We start from the raw sequence: 8,180 nt of genomic DNA on the forward strand, positions 1-8,180 counted from the left end.
ATGCTGCTTGGCCTGCTGAGTTCCTCCAGCATCATCGTGTTTTTTATTTGCATTAATTCCGTACTCCTCTGTGCCCTGCTCATTCAGGTACCTGTCCAGATGCCTCTTCAACGTTGTTCCTGTTCCTGCCTCCACCACCTCCTCTGGCAGCTCATTCCAGACACCAACTACTCTGTGTGAAAAATTGGTAAATTAGTTTATTATTGTCACATGTACTGAGGTACAGTGAAGAACTTCTCATACTATTTATATCAGTCATTTCACAACAACTGTGCACTGAGATAGTACAAGGGAAAAGCCATAACAGAATATGGAATACAATGTTACAGTTACAGAGAAAGTGCAGTGCAGGCAGACAATGAGGTGCAAGGGCCATGATGAGGTAGATTGTGCGGTCTAGAGTCATCTTATCAAACAAGGGGACCATTCAATAGTCTTATAACAGCGGGATAGAAGCTGTCCTTGAGCCTGGTGGTACGTGCTTTCAGGCTTTTGTATCTTCTGCTTGATGGGAAGGGGAAGAGGACAGAATGTCTGGGGGGTGGGGTCTTTGATTATGTCGGATGCTTTACTGAAGCAGTGAGAAGTGTAGGCAGAGTCCATGGAGGGGAGACTGGTTTCCCTGATGTGCTGAGCTGTGTCCACAACTCTCTGCAGTTTCTTATCGTCTTGGGCAGAGCAGTTGCCGTACCAAGCCGTGATGCATCCAGATAGGATGCTTTCTATAGTTCATCTATAGATATTGCTGAGGGTCGACGTGGACATGCTGAATTTATTTTGCCTCTTGATGAAGTAGAGGCACTGGTGAGCTTTCTTGGCCGTGGTGTCTACATCGTTGGACCAGGGTAGGCTATTGGTGATGTTCACTCCTTGTAACTTGAAGCTCTCAACCGTCTTGACCTTAGCACCATTGATGTAAACAAGAGAATGTGCACCGCCCCCCCACTTCCTGAAGTCAATGACCAGCTCTTTTGTTTTGCTGACATTGAGGGAAAGGTTGTTGTCATGACACCATGTCACTAGGCTCTCTATCTCCTTTTACCCTGCGTTACATCTCTCAGCCTCCTTCACTCCAGGGAAGGAAAACCAGCCTATCCAATCTCTCCTGATAACACAAGCCCTTCAATGCACTCACCACATTAAAATTCTCTCCAGGAGCATTCATCATGTGACAGGCAGTGGGGAAGATTTCACAATCAGCATGTGGAGAGTTTTCCAGCATTAAAAATCTTCAGTATGTTCTTGGACCATCTCCAGGAACATCTGCAGCACAGGCCTCATGGGTGAGGCCCTTCTTGTCACTTTGCCTCTCTCTTAAAACCCCAGGTCCCAAACACACAGCCCCTGGAATGCAGCGTCACTCCTTCCATGGCCAACTTTGGTCAGATGAACTGGCTTCGAAGAGGGACTTGGCAACACTGCGCTCAACACATAATCTGGTCAACAATAAACTGGGGGAGGACAGGACCAGGGAAAGCAGGTTGCGTCTGACTCAGCCGCACATTGCAGAGAAAGAGAGAGCTAGGGGAAGCAACGAGGCTCAGGTGACGGAACAAAGGCCCCACCCATGGACCACCATGATGGCCTGCTGATTGCCAGTGCTGGCTGATTAGAAATATCCAAAAACAGTTGGAAAATATTTAATTAATTAAAAATTATACGTATTAAATCATTAAATTTATTTAAAGCAAGGAATATGTATAGAACACATTAATATTAATTAAAATGAAGGGGAAATTCCCCCCCCCCTTACCTCTCTAGTGAAGGTTGGTGACTCTGTGGGGTTAGGGTTATGATAGGTAGGGTAAGGGTTAGACATCCATGACTGGTGTAAAGCTGAGGGGCCAGGTACGAAGTGCATGGACTCACAAACTTCCATACTTCCAGGTTTCTCTGCTTAGGCATGGAATTCTGGAACAAACAGAGACACACGCTGCAGACAGCTGGGGGTTCTCTGCAGAACTTCCCCACTGCCTCAGCGAACCAGTACTGTTACCTACTCTGATTTCTCTAATTTTGTCAAACTGTGGGCAGAACCAGACTAGCCTGGGGCAGTGCATGTACCGCAGCTTGATATGATGCTGGGTTGCTTATCGTATCCGGTGTTCAGAGTCTGAGCTGCAGCTTTTCCCAATCCGTACGTGAGGAGGTCCTGGGAGGATGGAAAGGGTTTGAATCTGTCAGTCAGCTTCCAGACTGCAGCTGCTGATGGACTATAATGGAATGCCAGAGTGTTGGCAGGTAGATACAGAGATGAATTATTCTAGCAGTAGTTTCAATGTGTGCACATAGTTTAACATCAAGAGCAGTGCTGCCTGGAGGATGAGAAATAGCCATGCCACCATGGTTGTCTCCAGAAATACGGGAAGAAAAGGAAGTGGCACTTGCAAAGGTTGCAGAGTATTATTGGGGGATGTTCTCCCATGTTGTGATCTAATTGGCTCATGCAGTTGCGGGTCACTGCGCCCTTGGTTCTGCCAACATCTTGGTAACCTCTTTGAGTTGTTTATTGGCTGGCTGTCATGGATTTGCTCGAAGTGGATGTCTTTGAATGCAAGATTGCAGAGTATGAAGCAGACTGCAATTACATAGGAAACTTTGTTAGGGTCATACTGAGTGACGGTCTTATCGTATCAAGTGTTCAGAGTTTGAGCTGCAGCTTTCTTCTGGTGTGCCTCCACCCACCTGTGCCTCAGGAATGTACAGAAAGCTCATGAAGGCACATGTGACTGAGTTCCATAATCCATTCCTTCACTTACTCTACATTCACTGGGAAGGTGAATCTTGGTTGTCAATCACTAAATACCCTTCAGGTGGTGGTAGTGGGGAGTTGCCTTTCTGAACCGCTACAGTCCATGTGCTGATTGTACTTGCAAACTGCATGGAGGCTTTGCTGCATTTGATTGGTTGGCTGGGGCAAATTTGAGCTAATCGTAGTGCTGTATGCCTGGAGTCGTGTATGGGCTAGAATGAAGAAGGAAGGCAGAATTCCTTCCCTAACGGGCAGTCATGCATCAGATGGGTTAGTTACAATAATCCGACGGTTTCATAGTCACCGTTACTGACACTAACTTCAGGTTATTGAATCCTTTAAGTTTCAATTCCCCAGCTGTCCTGCTATAATTAGAATTCAAGCCTCCCAATCATTGGCTGAGCCACCTGGATAAATCACCCAATAAGAAAACCACAACAGTACCGTGACTCAGATCATGTTTGTGCCGGTAAACAGTGCCCACATGGGGGACAACTGTAAGATGAAGGGAAGTCCCCCTCAGGTGCATCATCCTTTGCAGACAGTCCCCTGTAGTAACCATGCCTGACGAAACAATGCAGCTTGTGAGAAGGTGTGGGTCTGTGTGGATATTGACAATGAGACTCTTTAGATCCTTGCTGTGAGCAAAATTATCCAACCATCAATTCTGGCAAACAATACATCAATTATCCGATTAAAAGATATGCTTTTTTAAAAATTATCTTCTTAAAACAATGTTACATTGCTATCTGATATTCCTAAACCCCAGAAAGACGGGACGTTTCATGTGGTTTACAACTTCACCACCAATGGTAACACAGTAGTCGTCCTCGTGGACATCTGCTGTCCACAGTCATGTCCCCAGGTCCTGCCTGCTCTCTCATGGATGTGTCAGATCCCATGGCACTAGTTCACACACGTTAGTTCCAGTGTCTGCACCAACATTCATTGATCAAACAACATTCATAAGCAATGAATTATCTGGCCATTAACACATTGTAGTTTGGCTGCTAGGGTTTCCTGCAATCTATTTATGGTTACCCTTATAGAGAGCCTTCCTGTCAAGTGCTATCAAGCACTTTGTGAGCCACGATACAGATGTGGGTCTTTCTTGTTTCATGTTACCCAGTGCCATTACTTTCCTGAAAATTGAATTCTATCAAAATACTGCAGATCTGTAATTACTGAGAGCGGCTTGTCCTGTAACATTACCTCATTTATTCTGACATCTCATTGTTCCTCCTCGTCCTCCAAACATCACAAATACAATAGCAGCCAGAATGTGTTGGTGATGGTGTCAAAGTGTCGTGGGGTCTGAAAATGTCATTCTCAAAGTGACCCTCAGGGTCCACACAGTGAAGCCAAAATGTAATGCAGAATTCCCTAAAACACTGGGGTCATGAAATAGCCAAAAGTTATAAATAACAGTCAAACATCCTTGAGTATCAGGGACACCTGGCAACGCACAATGCTGCATCTATGTGAGGCGACAGATAAACATTAACCCAGCAAGAGTGAGGGGAATAGAAAGGAAAGAGATCCTTAATGTCCTAAAATAGGTGCTACATAATCAGATGTTGACCATGAGAAGTGGACTGTCCATGGTTGAGGCAGAGTCAAGAGGGGCCAGGGATTGAGGTTGCCGCCACTTGGAAGCTCAGGTCTAGGGGGGTAGTGAGGATCGAGTGGGGCAAGGCTGAATCTGGTCAGTCATTTGAGAACCAGGGCATTCAATAAGGCTCAGGATCAGAGGATTGATGCCTTGGTGGAGATGAGGGCCCCTGGAAAGTTGGTTGGATCATTGATCTGCTGATTGAAAGGTCAGGACCAGTAGAGGATTGGTAGGTTCAGACTATTGACCAGTCAAAGCCTCAGCACCACGGGGTGATCACAGATCCACAGCCTCAGAGGATTGGGACCATTGGGTTTATCGGGAGTGTTGGGGAGAGAAATCCCAGGAATTTCCACAGGGATTCTCCAGAGGATGTTGGACAACCCTTTGACCAATAGCATGGACAGATTCCAGACATTTCTATTTGCCAGGAATTGCCTGGGGCAGCATTTAAACAATAACGATTTGTATTATCCACTGCCTTTAATGTAGTAAAATACCCCAAGGTTCTTCAGAGGAATCTCCAACAAAATCTGACAGCAAGCCACTTGAGGAAAATTAGCACAAAAACTTGGTCAAACTGGTAGGTTTTAAGAAAAATTTTAACAGAGGGGAGAGAGCTGCTGAGATTTGGGGATGGAATTCCAGAGCTTGGAGCTAACATAAGAAAACAGGAGCAAGAGTAGGCCACTCAGGTAAGATAAGATTTTTATTAGTCACATGTACATTGAAACACACAGTGAAATACATCTTTTGCGTAGAGCGTTCTGGGGGCAGCCTGCAAGTGTTGCCAGGCTTCCGGCGCCAACATAACTTGCCCACAACTTCCTAACCCGTACGTCTTTGGAATGTAGGAGGAAACCGGAGCACCCGGAGGAAACCCATGCAGACACGGGGAGAACGTACACACTCCTTACAGACAGTGGCTGGAATTGAATCCGGGTCGCTGGCGCTTTAATAGCGTCACGCTCACCACTACACTACCGTGCCCACCACTTGGCCCCTCAAGCCAATCTAGCCATTCAAATAATCATGGTTGATCAGTCCCAGGCCTCATATTCTCTTCCAGTTCCCCATAGCCCTCAATTCCATAATCTTTCAAAAATGGATCTACTTCCCCTTTAGGTACCTCTAATGATCCCTCCACAACCTTGTGAGGCCGAGAACTCCAGAGGTTCACTACCCTCTGCGAGAATTATTTCCAGAGTAGCAGCCAATGAAGTTCTGGGGTCAAAGGTGAAATTTGCCCCTTCTGACCCAGAGGCCAGGCTGGTATCACTATGCCAAGCACACACCATTGGCTGAGGGGGAGAGTACAAGGATTCTTCATTTCATAGTTGGGAGGAAGAACAGTTCATCAAACAGTTCCGTGAGGTAGTTTTATCTCTCATGTTATCTCAGGAGTGCCGGTGGAAATCAGTCGAATACTTCAGCCTGATTGAAGAGAGGCTCAGATTTCCTCGTGCATCAGTTCACAGTCTGTGCTCAGCGCTCAGCCTGAACCAACACCAGTCCTGAGGACGGTTAACGATGAGGATTTTCACTCAGTGGCTGGGTCAGGGATGCTGAAGCAACTTCCAGCCAGCAGAGGGCAATGGTTTCCCTCTCACTGGATTCCAACCAGGTCTCCAGGAGCGGAAGTAAACCAACATTAACTCATTGTAAGCTCCTGACAATTTAACACAGAACAGAAATTATTCAGCAATGTATACTGTATTGTAGTGTACAACTCACTTACCAATTACTGCTCTGTGTTGAAATTGAGACTAAATGATCCTTAACAGGCTGTTAAATAATTTTCTTGGCTAAATATTTAAAACGTCTTCAACAATAATCACCTCCCACTTTCAAAACAATTTATTTCTGTATAATCTGATGTGTGATCTTTTTACTTAACTTGTTGTGATGCAAATCCTTCTCCACTGGGTGTCACCAGAAATACTACATCCCAAACTAACCACCAGTGCGGTCTCCACCCCAGATCTGTGCATGAACACCTCATTCCAAGCCTGTGTGTGCACACCTGATCTCACACTTATGAAGGCACAGCCAATCCAAAGACAGTGCACTTATCCCAGGCCTGCGTGTGCACACCTGAACATGGGACTGTTCTCAGGCCTGCGTTTGCACAGGTGATCCCAAGGTTTCATGTGGGCATCTGACCTCAGACCCACCCCAGCATACACCCAGGCACAGACCCTTACCTCATACCTGTGAATACACCTTGACCCAATGCTTCTCCCGCTGGAGACTTCATTTGGCACCAGCACAAGCCCAATGTCAGTGGGTTTCTCAGGCACCATTCACAGTCTGCAGCCTTAAAACTTCTCGGGTGGGTCCCATGGTCCAGAACTCTGCTAAACCTCATGGCACTGATCCCCTGAAACCTCCCTGCTCCTGTGAGTGCAGAGTGCAGTGTACAGAGTGCAGTGTACAGAGTGCAGAGTGCACAGTGTGCAGAATGCGCAGTGTGCAGAGTGCAGTGTGCAGTGTACAGAGTGCAGAGTACAGAGTACAGAGTGCAGTGTGCCGTGTACAGAGTGCAGTGTGCAGTGTGCAGAGAACCACCCAGCCGCTTTGGGAAGAGGGCTAGCCTGAACTAAGTTTCTAAGTTAAAGGAGGGGTAAAACCCAGCGAGGTGTGCATTGTCTCATTGTAACTGAACAAGGTTCGTTTGAAGTAACCATACAGGCATTGTTGTGGCTTGTCCAACTGACCCCTACCTGACAGAGCCTTACCTTAGCTCTCAGACACCTCCTCATTTCTCGCACTGGACATCACCCCATCACTAAACTTCGGCCCATTATCCCAGTCACTGGTCTCATTCCGTCAGCAGGTCTTCTTCCCACAGCCTTGTCCTCCCACAACCACACACAGCTTGCTGTTCCCAGTGTTTGAGGCTGGGGATTGTTTCTCTGATACCTCTTGGTGGCTCCATGAAGCCTACAACATTCTTACAGGGCTGGGCTTGGGGGGGTGGGGGGGGGACCTCTCCCCAGCTGTAGAGTCTAGAACCAGAGGTCAGTCTCAGAATAAGGAGAAGGCCATTTAGAAATGAAATGAACAGAAAGTTTCTTCACACAAGTAGTGGTGAATCCTTGGAATTTTCTACCCTGGAGGTTCGGTTGTTGATTTCATCCAAAACAGAGATCAGCAGATTTTTGGCAAGAGGATTCAAGTGATGAAAATGGGGCAGGAAAATGGTGTCGAGTTGAAGATCAGCCATGGTCCTGGTGAAAAGCAGAGCGGTATTGAGGGGCTGAATGGCCTTGTCCTGGTCCTATTTCTTATGTTTTTATGTTTAACTTCCTCTTTCTTATTTCAATTTCAGATTTACAGAACCGATAATATTAATATAGCAAACAACCTTCAAACTTCAAGAGCAGTCAACAGGCAAATACAAAGGAATGAGAAGCAAAACCAGAAGATGTTGGAAACACTCAGGAGGTCTGTGGAGAGACGTTTCAAGTCAAAGTCCCCCTATCAGAACTGGAAAAGGGAGAACTACAAGTTAGTTTTCAGGAGGAGAGAAGGTGGAGGAACAATGTGTAGAACATGGGCAATGTCTGTAAAGTGGTGAGTGGGGGCAGTTACCAGCATATTATAGTAGGCCGTATCTCAAATAACGATGAGACAGAGTACAGGAAGGAGATAGAGACTTTAGTGACATGGTGTCGTGACAACAACCTTTCCCTCAATGTCAACAAAAGAGCTGGTCATTGACTTCAGGAAAGGGGGCGGTGTACATGCTCCTGTCTATATCAACGGTGCTGAGGTCGAAGGGATGAGAGCTTCAAGTTCCTGGGAGTGAACACC

Source organism: Pristis pectinata, chromosome 24 (genome assembly GCF_009764475.1).
Source record: "Pristis pectinata isolate sPriPec2 chromosome 24, sPriPec2.1.pri, whole genome shotgun sequence".
Lineage (NCBI taxonomy): Eukaryota > Metazoa > Chordata > Chondrichthyes > Rhinopristiformes > Pristidae > Pristis > Pristis pectinata.